This window comes from Bombus vancouverensis, chromosome 6 (genome assembly GCF_051014615.1).
Source record: "Bombus vancouverensis nearcticus chromosome 6, iyBomVanc1_principal, whole genome shotgun sequence".
Taxonomy (NCBI): Eukaryota; Metazoa; Arthropoda; class Insecta; order Hymenoptera; family Apidae; genus Bombus; species Bombus vancouverensis.
Genome location: NC_134916.1, coordinates 10,486,227 through 10,504,772, shown reverse-complemented (window position 1 = coordinate 10,504,772; position 18,546 = coordinate 10,486,227). Strand labels below are relative to the sequence as shown.

At 45.3% G+C, this 18,546-nt stretch overlaps 1 protein-coding gene and 2 long non-coding RNA genes across 4 annotated transcripts in view; 1 reads left to right on the top strand and 2 right to left on the bottom strand.

Annotated features, from left to right (window-relative positions):
* Positions 1-8,367, bottom strand: part of LOC117155623 (uncharacterized) — a 38,016-nt gene extending 29,649 nt beyond the window's left edge. The window contains exon 1 of the long non-coding RNA XR_004463957.2: positions 6,490-8,367. This is a non-coding gene — a long non-coding RNA (uncharacterized LOC117155623). The remainder of the gene's footprint in view (positions 1-6,489) is intronic.
* Positions 1-18,546, bottom strand: part of jing (AE binding protein 2 jing) — a 149,218-nt gene that overhangs the window by 79,389 nt on the left and 51,283 nt on the right. The gene's annotated exons all lie outside the window — the stretch shown is intronic.
* LOC143302883 (uncharacterized) lies at positions 4,143-5,838 on the top strand. The gene is made up of 2 exons (XR_013058730.1): positions 4,143-4,433; positions 4,630-5,838. It is a non-coding gene; the product is annotated as an uncharacterized LOC143302883 (long non-coding RNA).

Sequence of the window (18,546 nt, the reverse complement as noted above, 5' to 3'; positions counted from 1 at the left end):
CAGCTTGATTAATGTCGCGTTTATTCGATCCAACAGGATTTGTCGATCGAGCAAAGCGCGAGAGTCGAACGTTAGGGTTGGTGCAGGCGAACCATCGTTTCTCGCGCATTTTCGCGAGAAGCACACGGTGCTACCAAATATCGTCGGATCGTTGCAATTGCGTACGTTCGTATCACGCGGTCGATCGATCAGGCTGTGGTTCTACGTGCAAAACTAAGTCGGAAACGTTGAGTAACTTTTTCTGTTCCAAGCTTCGCTCTCGAGGAGGTACGAATATCGTAAGGAAATTTCATATGTTACGATAAACCACTTTTGCAACTCGAAATTCCAAGTGTTTCTATGCGTACGTACAAGCACGACTTTGAGCTTGACCGCGTCGATCGGTGTCACTGATCGATGCTTTAATTCCTAACTTCGCTGTTCGAACGTATATCGAAGCTTACACCTGTTCAAGAAAAGAACCTGTTAGAAAACCTGGTTTAGAAGTATCGTTCGAACGACTGGTTCGATGGAGGCGCGTAAACGCGGTATCAAACAAGTTGAAAGGACATGTAATCGTTCGATCAGAAATAGCCGTTTCTTCTATTTCTGATCGAACGACCTAGTCGATTCGACTACAGTCGCCTTATGTAAACGTGGCTTGAACGGATCCCAGCATCAGCGTCAAACGGAGAACGCTCTCCTCTCTCGCCATTTACGTTAGCCTGGCGATCTTGCGTTCCGTGTTATTAATTCTCGATGTCAGCGGTGTGCGAGAAAACCGAGTGGCGAGTTACTCGATACGCGGCCTCGGCATTTCGCGAGGCTCGTGGTGTCGATCCACCGTTGCGACGAACGTGCGGATCGACTTCGACGCGCGTGTCTCTTTTTTTAATATATCTACACAGTGACTCGCAAAAATATTCCAACACTTACCGTAAGAAACTTTCAAGAACGTATTACGTGTTTTAAAATACAAAATAAAATATCTTGAAACTTTATTAATTTTCTACTTTTTCCAGTTTTCACGCCACTATAATAACTGTTCTAGGACATCCAAGAATCGATAAGTATCGGGGCACTGACGCGTTTGCGGACGTTGCCTAAACATCTTACGAATCTAGTTGCCTTCGTGAATTTGTTATCGTCGCCCTGCGATTTCGATGTTGCTTTTGGACGGTATAAGCGACATTTGTTAACGAATAATATCGATAAAGTTGTTCCAAGGACGAGTCAGCGAAAGCATAGCGCATAGTCTAAAATCATCTGAACGCTTGCATCCACCTCTGCTCTCGTCTTTATCAATCTCGTTTATCGAAAGTATGGAAATACCAGACTCTGAGATGAAAAAACGGTCGACGAAATCATCTGAAATCTTTTGTTTCGTCATCTCGATACCTTCATATGTCTATACGTACGTTTTGATTTATCTACGTCTGTATTATTTCTTGATAAAATATTGCCGAAAAATAACATCAAGATCGTAGAACGGCGCGATGGATTCACAAAAGAAACTGAGGTAAGACATTTACGAACGAGGATCGCAAGTAAAATGCCATTAGAAGACCTCGATCGCTCGGTGAATTAAGATTTAGTCGCTCGCTAGATTTTAGTGGAAAACGAAGAAAAGCGACGAACGGTAGAGCGAAAGTTTCTGACGGAAAAATAGGACGCGTTCGTCCTTCTCGTTGTCTAGCTCGTTATCAGCTAGCAAACGAGCTGTCAATACCGTGCGCTGCTATCTCTACGCGCTACTCCTTTCTCTCTCTTTCTCTCTCTCTCTGTCTCTTACTTGAACGTTCTTCCTCGCTTTCCATCACTGGCTGCCTTTGTGCAACGACTCGCGTTTACTCTAGCCTTGTGCCTAATGACGCCTCGGCAGAGGGAGAACGTTTCTTCTCACAGTCTCGTGGCGTACACTGAATCACGTCATGACGTGTTACCTGCACCCGCTTCGTCGTAGCACACGTGGCTCGCGCGAACCACGTGTACGCGGATATCACCATCCGCTGCACGTTTTCACTTATGCTGAACGTGCAACGATAGATACGCCTATCGCTACTCGTGAACAACCATGCGACAGGCGATAGAAGACGAATGATCTTTTAAAACAATCGATTCTCCACGGTGTCATACGTACATTCCCGTTCATAAGGCACCGGATACTTGGTCGTTTCGAGCAAAAATGATCGTCGGAATGTACATGCCTTGCGACAGTTCGTATATGAATCATGTCGCTCTAACGGTGCGCGTAATAAATCAAATTAAAAAGATAAAAGATTGATAGGAAAGATTCCAACGTTTAATGCGAGCAGCGATATTAGAATATCAAATACGAGTAGCAGTATATCTACAAAAAAAATGCAAAAACGTATTGATAGGTAATTTACATTTATAATCGGGTAAAAAAAGTAACGAATGCCGCTCCTAATTATCAATACGTTGTATCGTTACTAAAAAAAAAACCGTTACTACACATCCATCAATTATACGATTGTTTATGAAAGGTAATATATATATATATATATATGTATGGTTTACATGGAAACCGACAACTTTGCACAATATCGACTGCGCTGAATCGTGTTTCCACGATTGCACAGACTGGAAAGTATCTAAAAAGGCCGAGAAGCTATCGAAAGGAAAAAAGAAGACAAGAGAGAAACGGGTCAGTAACGTGTTACCACGCGACGCGAAGCGTGAATTAAACCTCTGCACTCGTCCAAGGCCATTTTTACATAATAGTTCGCGGCATCGCTGCGAAACGTCACGAACGTCAGTGGCAAAAAGTGCAAACGCGTTTGCATAACCGGCGGCCTTCGCGGAGGCATTGTTTCGCGAACGGGCACGAACGAGCAAAAAAATCTCGTATAAATAAGGAAATCCTCGGACTCGATTCCGTAACGATCGAACTCGAGCCAATTAACGAAACCATCGAGACAACGTGCATTCCGACAACGTAACATACCGAAGCGACGAATCCAAACGATCATATAGACAGATTTTACGTTGGCTTTTCGATCGAGGTATCTGGAACGTTCTCAAGGCGGCCGATGATCGGCATTGTTGGCAGCTTGAAAATTATGGTCACGGTTCCTTGGTTCCGCGTCGAGAGAGTGCTCGATGACGAGCGTCGAGAAGGTCGACTCGGCGAAACCATTATTTCATACACGCATTCGTCATCCACGTGATGAAATAACCACTTAAATCGCATCGATTCCTAAACGTCGCGAACTTGCAATCGCGAAATTTCTCTTTCGAAGTAAATCGAATACGAGATTACACGCAATTACACGTTGCATCTCGCGAGGATAAAATCGAGTAGAAATTTGTAATTTTTACGTATAGTGGTTAATACGAGGAGGAACGAAGTATACCAAAGGAAGAATCGTATAAAGAAACAGCGTTGTTTACGTTGACTTGAAAAGTCCGATCTATTTTTCTTCCATAAATGTAAGATCGACATAGTAGAATATTTTATTACGCGTAAATTGAACTCGAGATAACATAAAATACACGAATGGAACGAAAATGAGATAAAGTTTATCTATTCTATTCTCTATACTTATAATCGGACTGTGTGTCGAGTTTCTATTTTATACTCGATAACTCGCAAATGTATAAAGAGCTGAAAGCTTCGACGCGCTACATCTTGAGATACTCTTTTATTTTTTAAGCGATCTCTTTAAAATTTCCTTTCATATATGGCGAATAGATTCGCGGGTTATTTGTCTGTCGTAAAAGAGCGTGGCAGTCGCAGAAAGGTTGCGAGACCCTGACCTAAACGGTGTATTCGCGTCGACAAACTTTCCAGCTCTTGGAAAAAAAGGAAGACGAAGGCAATGGCGACCGAAACAAAAGGGAGGAGAAAGCTTTCGCGTGAAATTAAGGCAAAAGGGATTGGTAAATTATTCAGAGACACCCTCTAGTCTGCAGCGAATGGAAGGTGAGAGAAACGACGCGTAAAACCACCCTCGAAGTCTTAAGCCTCCTTTCCTTTTTCCCTTCCTTCCTTCCTTCCTTCCTTCCGTCCTTCCTCGCTTCCTTCCTGTTCCGTCATCCGCGTTTCTTCTCCACGGTAGGCTGTTTTTTCTTCGCGTGTCTCTCAGAAATCGAGTATAAATATGTAAATACAGGAGCGCAAAACGCCTGTTAGCGGAACGGGTCCACCAACGTTGCTCCTCGTGCAACGCGAGATAATAAATTATGATAATTTTTGGATATTAATTCGCGCAGGATACGGTCGAAACGAAAAGAAGAAAAGAGTGCCGGAACAAAGATGGTCGTGATAAGAGGTTCGGTTAATTTAGCCGCCTTTGTCATGCAGATTCATCGGAAGAATGGCCAACAGTAGGAAACTGATCGTGCGAGAACTACGCCAGGAGACCAGCTTCCACTTCCGCTATCCTCGATCAACCTTGCAGTGCTACAAATATTCGCATAGGATTTTCAAGGTAAAGAAATATCCAACTTTCGGACGCAGAACCGGCCGATCGATATTTCAACTGCTCGGAAGTCATCGATCGATTACAGAGTAACGAAAGAGGCGCTAAATATTGCAATCCTTTACGCATCTCTTTGAAATTTACATCTATTTATTTATGTCTAATTTATGTCTAATTTATGAAATAACTAATTTTCTTTTTCCAGACGTTCGATTCTAATCGCTAGGATTTGTATGGATTTAGAATGAAGCTCAAGGTGTAAAATTAAAAAAAAAAAAAAAATGACACATACGTAGAAGATCAAAATAGCCAAAGTGGTGTACGTAATGCAATTCTTGCTGCGTGATATAACAACGTAAGCTGGGAGCCATCCTAAGCGGAAAGGCGAGGACTACGATACAACAAACGAAACGAAATACAATTTTTTCGAGGATGAAAGAAAAATTTCTACGTAGACTCCGTCTCTTCGGTTCTGTCTATCAAAATACGCAATTGCAAATCCGCAGTCTAGTAATCGCCTAGCCATTCGAACAATAAAATTCCGTTTATCTTCTGCATCATCTATACGTTAAAGAAGGAGCCACCGCGTCGATCTCTTTCCTTCGATCGATGATCTATCGACGCTTCGAACGACTACGAAAAGCAGGCAACAAAGCGGTACGTGAGCGGACGCGCAAAACCGGGAGATCGCGAGTCCTCGAAGAATTCGAGGAAAAGGAGTTCCGCTCGCGGAGAAACGGTAAGAAAAGGAGCCAGACGAATGCAGAGGAGTACGTATCCGCGACGACGTCGCGGCGATCATTCGCAATGAGTGTAGTCGGCACCGCAGCCTTTGTTTTCCCTGATGACTATGTATACTGTATACGATTGGCTAACAGTAAAACGACGAGTGACTACGATGGCGGAGACTCGTCTTCCGATCGGAAATGCCTAAAACGACTAACGTCGCGAATCGAAATGACGATAACGGTAAATCCCACGGTGACCAACCTGTTCTAGCCTGTACGTTTTTCACGGAAAAACGAGTATCTTTCGGTCTGGCGATACGCTCGCGAATCGATGGGAACCAGCGGCTATAAATAGACGATCGCGACGAGTGAATCGCGATGAACGATGACTCGCCAACATATTGCCAATTTGCCGGTGACCGTCGATGCTCCCTCGCTCGTTCGTCGATTTTAAGCGAATCGATTTCTGCCAAAATTCCATGTTCTGCTATTCGCTCCATATCCGACTGTCAAGGTTATGAACGAAAGCTTCCTAGAATCTAAAATATCGGTTTTTATTTTTTTTTATTTTTTTTTTAAAGAAAATATACACTAGGCCGGCAATGTAGTTTTTGCGTTAACGCGATCGGCATTACGGGTGTTTCAGTTTTCATTTCTTTGCGCTTTATAAAGAAAATACGAAAAAGTTCCGGGGTACTTGTTACAAGTCTAATCTACCATACGAGTGATACTTTGGCCGAACGTTTAAACTTTCTTGCGATACAAATGAGAACTTGACTCGATGTTACGAAAAATTGGCAATTTGTTCGAAAGTACGCAGTTTCGTACTAAGCAAGTATGAAAAGAAGATATAATAGGGTTTTTATATATTGCCGATATCACCGATAAGATAATTTAAGGCTAAGGAATTTCTAGATATGCAAATACGTATTTTTTTAAATATAAGTAGGTTAGAAACTGGAACTTGGAAAACTGTGCAAAGAGTACTTTGCTTCCAACATTTGACGTATTTCCACGTAGTGTCGCATTGCATTCTGCGCACTGTCTTTTCTACAAATTGCCCACAAGCGCGTAAAAATCCACGATCTAACGGTTACTGTGAATCGCACGACGATACGTTTAATCGTAACCCAAATGACGTACAAATCGACCAAGACGCAATTCGTAATTTGATCGAACGACGATGATCCATAATCATACGGAGGAAAAATTTGGTAGTTCTCCCTCGTAAAAATTCTTCTTACACGCCCATCTACAAACCGGTTACCTAATCGAATTAAGACGTTCCGCGGAACAAGAAGCGCGGCAAAAAGTAATTACTATCCTGGTGAACTTACCAACGCGTGTCCTCCATGCAGCGCGATCGACGACTGGAAAAAAAAGTTCACGGCGCACTGGCAGACGATCGACAAGGCACAAGGTGCACCCGGCCGTGTCGTTCGTCCGCGCTTTACAAACGAGAAGTCGTATCGCGTAGGCCGACATCTCGATTAACGACGTATCGTCGCGAGCGATCGTGCGTGCACGCCGCGCCGTTGTATCTTGTCACCGTTCGCATGCAGGTAAGTCGCAGAGGGTCGCAGCTGACCCGGCCTGGCCGGCCTTAATCGTTATCGGTTGCTCGCAACCGGTAATTACAGGTGGCACCGGCCGAAACCACCTGTTACTAACGACAAGTTATAACCGGTGCTGTATGTACATGTACGTACGTCTATTCTGAGTGTACTAATTGTAAGTGTGCCGTGACTTATGCATGCTGACTTATGACTGATGCGCGTTCGGGCGACCAATTCGCGTTGACCTCGGTCGATGACTAAGGAGGAAAAATAATTGCTTTCTTGGCAAAATGTTTCGAGTAAATTGTAAGCGGAAGAACCGCTTTGTCTCGTGTGTTTACTGAATCATCGTGAACCAATTATTATACTTCGTTAAGCTCTGTGTACGTTATAAATAGATCGCGTATACGCAACTTCCTTGAAAAATAACCAGCGATAGGATAATTTAAACAACGATTACGACGATAAAATAATCGTTCATTGTGGTCACAGTGTCGTTTCCCAACGATATATGATTTTTCAGGCCAACCGATAGACAGTGAAACAAGGAAGACACGTTGTCGAAGCGCACGGAGAAAAGTAGAACAAACTCGTGCGTCTCGCATGGACCGCGAATCGATCCCTGCGGATTCTTCTTATTCGCGACTTCCACTTTACTATTCGTAAGCGAACACTGTTCGAGAGTGGCACAGTAAATAACGAGTGGCAGGTTTTCCGCGATTAATGCACGGCACACGCGCGCTATTCAAAGTAAGACATCGCGTCGCGCTACGAGAAGCATACGCAACGATGCGATTTGTGGGCGTTAACTCGACCTCCGATTAACTTCTAACGCTGCGAACGAAATACGCACCTTGTCACGCGCGACCTCCGATTTGCAAAATTAAACGAGCTCCAGAGGAACTCGAAGCTTAATTATCGCGAATCACGAGCGGAAAAAAGGTTCGATCAAACTATAAGAAGGACAATGCATTTTGATCTACCTAATTCCTCGTTACAGTCTCCCGAAACAGCTCTTTCGTCTTTTCTATTCGTTCGAAACGACGCTCGAAGTGCGTCCTGATAACCGAGGAATGTATCAGATCGTCTGGAAAGTTTCTTTCGTTTTATAAGAAAATGATGGAAACACAACATTTTTCGTTTTATGTTATTTTATCGAATTACGTACGATCCATTTTGTTCCATCAAGATGAAGATCACAACGTTCGATAGATTACGTCTCACGTTTGTATAAAGAGAAACACTTGTCTGTAAAAGAAAAACACTTTTCGGACAACCTGATATCCGATGAAAACCACGCCACGACGTCGGAAATAACAGAAACTGCTTCAAACAACAATACGAGTATAACTACGTAAAAGTACGAAACGGTGGAAGAGCTCGCGACTGAATCATCGAGGAAGAAGAAGTCGCGACACGTTTATAACGTAAACACCAAATGCATTTTTAAAAATCCTGCCGCGCTGCCACAGTTTTTCACCAACACGGCAACACGGTGGTTGCAAAGAAATCGATCGATCGTTGTTCCGCTGCAAAGACAAGCGCGTCGCCGCTATGCGAAATCGTTAATCGCGCGCATTTCCGCGCTGCGAGCAGAGAAGTAAGCGGACAGACTCGTTGGTAATTATCCAGAACGTTTCAAGCTCGACCGCTCGATTTTGTAATGGAGTCCGGAGTCGAGCCGCGGCTGTCACGACACGCGAAACACGCCAAGCTGGGGCGTTGCCGACAATGCCGCCTGTGTATTAATTAAGTAACTGCGGTGACATCGTTGCAACTAATTGCCATTCTCGGTGGCCTCGCTCGCCGAGAATCTAGGATTTCCGACCGCTCCCGCGGTATCGAAGCGCGTCTCTCGATAGCATCGGGTTATACCGGAAGCAAGAACACGTATTTTCTTTCGTTGAAACTCCCCAGCTGAACAATCACCGTGCTAACTGGGTCGTCTCTTAGCTCTTAGACGCGAGTTAATTTTGGCTTCGTGCCTTTCTTCTATGAAATTACATTTGTTGAAACTCCATTGTTTGACATAGTCCGAGAGATGCCAAGACACGGGCCGAGAAAGAAAAAGATCGCTGGATCCAAGGCGTTAAGAATGTTAAAAACGAAATCGTGCGATGGCACGGATGAAAAATACGATTTTTAAATTGCTTCGCGGAATTGACGCGCGATCTACCATACGAGCGGTGATTAAAAAAGTAACGTTTAACGAGCAATGACATTTACCAATTATTATTCATATTATCGTTTATGCTGAAGGACAAACTCAAAAAATTCTATTGGCTAACGGGCCGACGCTTCAAACTAAACACACAGAATAAAATTACCCTCTATAAGACCGTAATGAAACCTGTCTGGACCTACGGAATCCAACTATGGGGAACAGCAAGTAATTCCAACATTGAAATACTTCAACGTTTCCAATCGAAAACGCTGAGATCCATTATAAATGCACCCTGGTATGTCACCGACGAACTAATACATCGCGACCTCAAGATACCAACAGTCAAAGAGGAAATAGCAAAATATAGCGACAGATATAGCAAAAGAGTCAACAAACATCGAAACCCCCTAATTACTGGACTACTTGATCCAGATCCGCAAGCTGAAGAGACACAGCGAAGAGACGCTAGACCTAAACGCTAGATTCAATTAGTTATCTAAATTAATTAATATCTACTTATTTATAATACATACCTATAAAATATACTTATCTATATTAAGTATTAACTCATTATAAATAATTAGCCATGTCACTGCGCCACGCCAGAAAAAATTACTGTAAATTCTCAATGCGAGAATTGATTGTAAATTTTAATAAATAAAAAAAGAAAGAAAAATATTATCGTTTATATTATTAGTAACAGTTATTCGTCGTAATTCTTTGCGATTTCTCGTACGATATTCCGCGGTTCTTCGATTCAATTCAGCGTTTTACCTGGATGTTCGAATAAGACGAAAAATCGATAGGATTTTGGTAAAACGAAAATTACAGAATTACCAGATACCGCAGGAGCATTTCATCGACACGGGTCTAATACAGTTACGTTGCATCTCACAGTCCATTTTGGAACGATGCATCGCTTTTTGTTCCGCTTTGGCGATCGCTCTACGAATGCAGGGCAAAATAATCATGCAGCGTTGTACAGTTCGGGAGAATCGTTAAAACGTCGATCGAAGTAATTCATCGATGACGGCGATCTTACGCAAGCTACGTCGACGATATCATCTTGCCCACCTAGATCGTCTTCCTCTTACGGGATTTTCTTCGAAGTAAAGCGTACGTCGATAAACCGAGCACGATCTGAAAGATGGTATTCGATTAAATTTCGCGCGAAGACGTAACGAGAAATGTACAGGCGTACACCTTTCAGAAATGATATTCCGCGTATAATTTCCAAGTATCTATCGATACGTAAACGACGCGTGTCAAAAAGACCGTCGTCTTTCATCTCGTCTGAAAGTTATCGACGATGAAATTCAAGCGAAACGCACCTCGATCGACCTATATTTCGCGTATTGCACGCCGTTGTCCCTTAAATATCATTGTTTCGCCACAGCTTTCTCTGCCTACCTCGCTCGATTCCCGGGCTAAATAGGTACGCGACGTCGAGCAGACGAATTAGTTTCTAATTGGGTCGCGTTAAACAGGCCGCGTCGCGTACACGGGGTATTGTTCGAGTTCGATCGGCCCGTGCCAAGCCAGTGCCCTCGTTCGTCCTCCCTTTTTTCCGTGGATCGCTCGCAGCCCGACATAAATCACCTTTCTTTCATCTTTCGCATCATTAGTCTCGCTGACGTGGCGCTTATGTGCACGCTCCCACAAAGCCACCCCTGGTACGTGCTCGCGTGCCCTCGTCAACGTAACCGCGAGGGATGTGTCCCAAAAGCGAGCCACGATTCTTCTCGTAGCCGCCGTTGCCTGCAAGCGTCACGCGTTTCCGCTCAAAGACGCGTCGACGCGCCAAACGTTTCAGCGACTCGTGAAAGCTTAAGTCGCGCGATATCGAAGAAAGTGGAAAAAGATCGCTGGAATTCGCGCTGTACGCGAGTTCGATGCAAGCCGATTAGTTCAATTATCGTTATCGATCCCAATGTGGCTACTGTGCGACTCTTTCGTTAAACGCTCTTTGCTTCGCTTATTGTTAGGATCGCTGTGATCGAAATAATCGAGCGACACGATTCCCGCGAGACGCGTACGTTTGATTACACGTAACGAACCGCCCTGAGCGGAACACAACGACTTTCACGGAGCAGGATCTTTTTATCGTGGAACGACTTTTTAAAATCCGAGCCTCCGGCAGAAGATTACGCGATGTGGATGTCGGCGGAAATTGAGACCCATCCGCTTAAACTCCTCTAATTTCTCCGACTCTTCTCGATTTTATATTCAAAGTACGCGGTTACATGGAAACGTAAAGATATTTCAAAAGTGAGTATACAGCTGCAGGGCACGAAATTTACTCGAAAACTTTTACACGCGACTTTTAAACTTTTCAACTGAAAATCCATCGAAAATATGTAAAGTACGTAAGAATAAAAATTCATAGTAAAAGATACAGTCGTTATTGCACGAATCTCGTATCTTTAAAGGTACGCTCAACTTCTGACTCTCGCTCGTATTTCTTTCGTTTAAATATCTCACGCTACTGGCAAGTATCTAATATCATTCACTGGTCACCCTGGTCGTAATCAACATGCCAAGTAAAATTCCAACGTTCTCGGTAAATATGCGAAGCATCGACCGACCAACGATCCAGCGTTGATAAAGTCATTCTATTCAAAGAGAGATCGTAGGGCTTGGAAACGAAAGTTTCGTGGCCGGACGCAGTGGGCGTCGAGCATGGCGGTTCATTAGAGTCACGAAAAAACGCTGGCTAGTCGTTAACATTTAAAGATCACTGGGGAAAGACACGATAGGCACGTTCTTGTTGATTTTCTCATTTTAGTATCGCCGTACGATTACAAACGAGAATGTTAATACGACATCACTTCTTAGGCGCAAGGATGTAAGCTTTCTTTAGAAATAGCCGTCGAAAGTCTATAAAAGCCAAAAGTAAAACGATTAGGACAAACGATAATTATATCATTTTCAACGAGCTGCAAGCGTGTTAAAATAGAATTTCGGTAGTACGATCGATCAGCAACACGGTGAATCTTAAAGCCGTGGAAGATAGAAAATGTGGCTTATCGTGTTTTCGCCCAGTGGCCTTCGTTTGTGTCGTTCGGGAGCTACACCGATATCGTCTCCATAAATTCAAATTTATCTCGAAGCTTGCTATCGTTTGTCACCTTCTTGCAATAAGTATACTCGTATAGAATTAAGCAACTTGTTTCTGGAAGATCGAACATTAATCTTGGCGTGTACTCGTACGATGAAACTAAGAAATCGACCAGTGCCACCTCTAAAACACTGATTTGTTAGTTCGAAGCTGACTTTCTTCGGTGAATCTACGCTGCCGAGTCGTCTAGATCGTTTCCCGAGGAAAGAATGCATTCTGATCGCGCGAGTAACGGGTCAACGCAACCGGAAGTAGGCTGGAGAGGCGCGTTACTTGAAATTAATTCCGTTTCCGCTCGTCGCAACGACCAATTAACGCGAATCTTTTCTCATCGAATCGTTACAGCGAATCGAGACGAAGCGGCTGCTAGAGAGAATATTCCACGACATTCGTTACGCGTAGACGCTAATGGCGTTGTTTAGCGACCGCTCGATTTATTTATCGTCGAAAAGAAAGAAAGAGAAAGAGAGAAAAACTTTCCTGGCACGGTATACGTACGAGTTAATTCCAGGCGCTGAATAAATCGAGTCTTTAATAACTTTTTCCTCTTTACGGAATCTCGGAAAATATATGGCGTCGATAGACCGGTACAGTAGACGATTCACTCCTTTACGAGGCTCCGACGCGTATGTAAGTTTCTCAGGGATTAACTACACACCCTTCGAAACCCTTCTTTTACGCGAGGAAACTCGTTTTCCTAATGGAATCGCAAACTGGTATCACGAAGCTGGACGTTGACTTCGCTTCCATTTCGGATGCTTCGAATATAACGCACGTTCGTACGTAGCTACGTTGGCTTTCTCACTGTAAAACCACGAAACTTTCGATTTTTGTCCAGGTATCTTGGTACAGGTATCTTACGACGCGATAAAATCTAATTGGGATTATCTGTTATACGAAATCGAACAGGCAGTCGAACCCGTACAAATTATTCTCCTTACAATTTCGTCTCGGTGTATTATTCTTGGCTCGAGTTTTGCATAATTAATTATTACCGTTGTTCGTTCTACAGCTATGAGACAGAAACGAGCCAGTTTTTCATCGATATCGCGACCACTAACACACATATAATTTATGATTCATCGTATTATTCCTACAAGTCTCGCAGATAATTTGTGCAAAACGTTAGATCGTTAGCTCGTACGAACACCACAATTAATTAACCGTTTCCTTGATAATATAAAGTGCTGATTACACGCTGCACGAAACCAAGATGTATGTATTCTATTACTTGGTGAACGTGGCTGTACGTGTGTTCGTGTATTGTTTACGACAGATCGGAGGGTCTCTCTGTCCGATAGGTTGTCGACCGGCTCTCGTCCACGGACAGGGTTACGCAAGAACCGAGGGAAAATGGGTTGCATCGTCGGTGAGATTCACGAGGAAAGCTCGGTGATCCGTGGAGTTGGCTCGGTCTCCCCGAAGGCAGTGAGGTGTAGTCGGATAGAAGGTTGGCTGGACGGTGGCGCAAAAGCGTGGAAAACGGGTCGGAGGGAAGAAGGAAGAAGGAAGAAGGGCACGGAGCGCAGGGGGCGAGAGATAGAGTGGTGGCGTGTGCGGAGGTGGAAAAGGGTCCTCGTGATATCTCGCTTCCGCACCCTTCCACGGACAAAGTAGCGCACGTAGCGCCTGAAGGGTACTTCTCCTTCTTTTTTCACCTCTCTTGCTCTGCCTCTACCACCGGCCCTCTCTGTCATCCTCTCCACCATGCCACCACCTTTCGCGTTCTCTTCCCTTCTTCGTATCACACCCCTCGCGTGCATCGTCCTTTCGTGACGATGACCTCGAGACGCTCCTCTGTATCGCCATCTAGACAGCAGATCGGCGAAAATTTCGAATCGTTCGTGATACTCTTTGGACGATGGAACGATTCGACTCGAAGGAGCTACGTAGATCACGAAACATTTCGCGAAATTTTCTTTTCTACCACGAAGAACGATTCTATTCGAAGAGCTAGCACAGGTACGTTTCAAAAGTAGATTCGTCGCGTACGAGTCACGACGAAATTTCACGATGGTCGTAAATGACTTAGCAACCCACCAGAGTCTCGGGTATCTCACCTTTTTCCTCCGTTCGTAGATTAAGGGAAATTTCCAGTCGTTCGAAATATTCTTCCCGATGACGAAAGAATTCGACTCGGACAACTACCATATCTACGGGGTTGGACGAAATAATGGAAACACCTTCTATATACGTCATGTACGTGATACACGCGAGTGTACACGGAGGTTGAACGAGATAACGGACGATATACGACATATAAGAGGTATTTCCATTATTTCGTCCAACCCCTGTGAAATTTCGAAGGTAGATTCGTTGTCCGGAAGCCATCGAAATTTCCATAGAAGCGAGTAGCTCGGAAAACACTTCCGCGTGTCTAGCCCCTTTCCTCGATTCGTAGATTACGAAAGATTTCCAGCCGTTCTGGATATTCTTTTCGACGATGAAAGAATTCGACTCGAACAACCACCACGACTATGTTCCAAAGGCAAATTTCGTCGTCTGGAAGCCAGCAAAACTTCCATGGAAGAGCGAGTAGCTTAGGAACTCGAGGCGGGAAGCGAATCGAACATCGCCAGCGTTCCATCCAGCCCTCCCTGTCCCTCCTTCTCGTTCCCAATCGTCTCTCGCTCTCTCTGCCCTATTTCCCTCTGTCTGAATCGTTCTCCTGCCTCTCCTCTCTGCCTCCCTTTCTCCTGCTTTCCCGGTTCCTATCCCCTTCCCCCGCGATTTCCCTCCGTGTCTCGCACACGTACGCCACCGGTACACGTACACACACGCAGCACCAGCAGCTCCTCTCTCGTCGAGAACCCCACAATACCGTGGCCGACCTGGTCGATACGTCTAGTACACCACCCCCGAGCAACGTTCGCCCTCCTCCACCCCCTTCGTCCCGCTTCTCGTCCCGACCGCCCCCCAAACTCGTCACGCCTGTTCTCGCGTGTACCAGAGCCGCCGACTACATCGCGAACACGCGGACACCCGTTATCCTCCTTCCTCGAGAGAGACTTACTTTCATCCGCGCGCCCCGGCCGCGACCGCGATGGAAAACCGCGCTCGCGTTAATTGACACACATTCGCCGCGTGTTTCGGGGCGGACGAAATCGATAGCTCGTTTCAGACGCCCTTGCACGCGTCGCGAAGCGCGCTTTTCCCTTCGAACGCGAGAATCGCGGAGATTTCGAGGAGAATCTCGAGAATATTTGCAAGAGGAACGGTGGAAATTTCCTGGAGAAAAATTTCGCCAATTTTCGGAGTAGTTTGGCAGCGACGCGCGTCCTCTTCCGAGTGAAATCGACCGGCTCGTTTCAACCGTCCTCGATCTTTTTCTTCGGACGAATCGAAGGGACGCAATGGGAATTCGCTGATTCTCCCCCGATTCAACGATTTCTGTATTCACATTCAAATAACTGGATGATTCGAACGACAGGAGGTTATTTAATCAAGCATCGAGTAAAATTTCCTTCCTGTAAATAGAATTCAGATAAAGGCGGATTTATCGCACCGAATAACGTCAATAATCGTCGTAATATCATCTACGTTAAATTGCCCGTAATAAAATAAAACACGTTACAGTTGGCCGACTGGTCTCGCGACTCGACCATATAATACGCTCCGGTTTCTTCGATAGAAATTTTCCAGCTTTAACGAATCTCCGGAGACCTTGAACCTGGTAGGAGACCTGGAAACGTGGTAATCTTTCGAGCGAAAGCCTACAGCGTCCGATGTTCCAATTTCAGCGAAGACGGCTGATCCCAGGGAAATCGCGGAGACACGAACGTACGAGGAAAGAGCGCGAGCGCGGCGTCGTTCCAGCTTTTGGACATCGCTCGATCCGGATATAGGCCACGAGTAGACGCGAGAAGAAAGACCGGTCGCGGAACATCGTCGACGAGATTGCACAAGAGCTTACCTCGAGAGCGAGGAGGAAACAGGCTCCTCGAGAAACGCCGATAAGGCTCTTTCCTTCTTCGCTGCTCTTTCTCGCGTTTCGCCGCCGGGCTCTTCCGTCTGCCCGTAAAGAAACAGCCGGCCCCTTCCGAGACCATCCGCCGTTTACCGAAGCGAAAAATCTGACGCCAGTTTCTTTCTTCGTTTCTGCCTCCATTGTTCGCGATCGACAAGCGTCTCCGATTATTTCATACTTCTTTTCGACGAAAGAAAAGATCGACCAAGAGTCGATCGACGTTTCGCCCTCGCGACAAGAAAACGGAGAACGCGTTGCACGGTTAACAACCCAACGATACGGAGGAGTCCGTCGAGCGAACAACTTTCCGCCAGTTTGACCGCCAACAAGAAATAACAAGCTGTTCCGGTCTGAGAAGATGCACCGTGTTTCGATTAGGTTAATTGACCGGCTAAATCTCGTGACCGGATTTCATGAAAAACAGCGTTTATCGCGTTCCTTAACGCGTGCAGGATAAGCAATCGCGAGAAACGGTTTCCTACCGACGAGAAACACGCGGTACGGCACAGAAGATATCGCTGCCTCTAGCAGGCTAGACGAAAGTACGTTTCAAGAGAGCTGTTTCGAAATATCGTTGAAAGGTAAACGTCGAACCAACGGCTTCGTCGGATTTCGTACGTTCCGTGCGATCGAAATGTTCGTAATTAACTACGATGAAAGTGAACGCCTAACGACGAAAAGGCGAATAACGATATCGATAGAAACGGGAATAATGTCGCTGTTGGAAGAGGCAATTCCAAGGCAGCCTCGTATCCTAAGATAGGGTCAAAGTTTGCGTCGAGGGGAGGTGGCGAATAGCCGGACATTATCCTAACGTTACGCGCGAGACACGAAAGCTGGAACGAGCAGGCATTTACAGCGAGATGGTATTGGTTTGGTCGGTTGGCTTGGGCGTTCTCATCGGTATTCCTGTTGGATCCCGGGAATCGAAGTTTTCTCGTTTTTCAGACTCGTTTGGGAAGCGGCGACGTGTCGTCGGCAGGCTGCCGTTGCCGGGCAATATCGAGTAGGCCCAGGGAAAATAAAGTCGAGAGACCTAGTCGCGATAGGTATTACCGCGCCTGGATCCCTTGAAATATGGAAATATCGCGAGGGAGTGAGAGTCGCTTCCCTCGACCTTCGTCTACCTCTTTCGGAGTAATACGCCACCTGACCCGCCGGCAAACTTTCTTCGTCCTTTCACGATATTGGATTTGCAACGGGTAAACGTGGCGGTGCACAGTGTCTCGACTGCAGGTGCTAGCCGGATCAAGCTATTTCTTTGTGCTTATTGAAATCGAAGGAAGATGATAGGGGAAAGAGTACGATAAGCCCATATTTGACGTGTTTGTGGCTGTGCGGGCACCGATCGTGCTTTTAATAGCGTGTTACGCCTTGTTCCGACGTTTCGTCGACATTCCAGTTCGCTTCTTAGGGGCACACCTGAGCGAACCGGAATGCTGGCGAACGAAACGCCACGCGCTAAAACATCGTATTAAAGCGATATCTGCGTCAACATCTTACAACCTGCTGCCATATATAAATTGCTAGATATAACACGATGTTCTTTTCGATTTTTCGATTCAGCGGGATCTTTAACACGCGAATGATCTTTCTATATTCTTCTCGCATATCGAAAGAATCGCTTCAACGATAATAATTCACACGTATGTAAATTAGCGCAGATTTTATAGTCCTATCGAAGATAAATGTTTCTTACCTTCGAGTATGTACTATACACCCTGTACGTAGATAGAACAATAAATCAGGAATTTTGTCCGATTACTTAGGACTCGGGTTAATGGGCAACTGTACCTCAAAATCCATAAACTCTGTTCTCTCTTCTTCCCCATCCTCGCTTCTAATAAAGACACGTTCCAGAGACAGGGACCTAGTAAATTGTTTTTTTACGACTTTATTTATACAAGGGGTGGAGCGGGCCATCCTCCGAGGGTCGAAACGTACCCGCGTCGTCGCTATATTTCCGGGGAAACGAACGTAGCCGACACGAATCGAACGCTATCGAGCCGTGCGGAAGGTACGCGTCACGAAAGCTCGTGCATTGGGAAAACAGGGAGGCCTCGTCTTTCCGCTTACGTGGCAAACTAGAAATTCCCTAGGATAGCGTGTAAAAATAGTTGGTGTGGCGCGGCCGGTTCCAGCGTTTCGTCGAAACGAGATTTCGCCTTGAAGAACGCGGTTCGTGGAAATCGCTTTTCCAGAGCGTCCTCTCGAGTACAATTGAGACGTATTGCGGTCGTTTCGCGATGCAAATAAGGGGCGCGGCAAAAAATTCCTGCAGCTATCTTAACTGCGATCTGATCGAGCTCCCTTCGCCCGCGAAACATAGTGTAACGAAACGTAAACGCAAAACGCTATGCAAGTAAACGACCGAATAGGTGCAGACGTACTCGTAACCGGACAACGCCAGTGTCTACGCGAACTCTAATTTTTCTAAACAAGATAAATAAAACGGAAACTAAATGGAGATAAAATCCAAATGTTACCAATATAATCGCGACGGTTGCATCTGGTTACAGCGCTAATCGCATTTCGGAATGTTTCGTACAACACGTACGACACAGACGCGACAGTCTCGAAGCGTAAAAA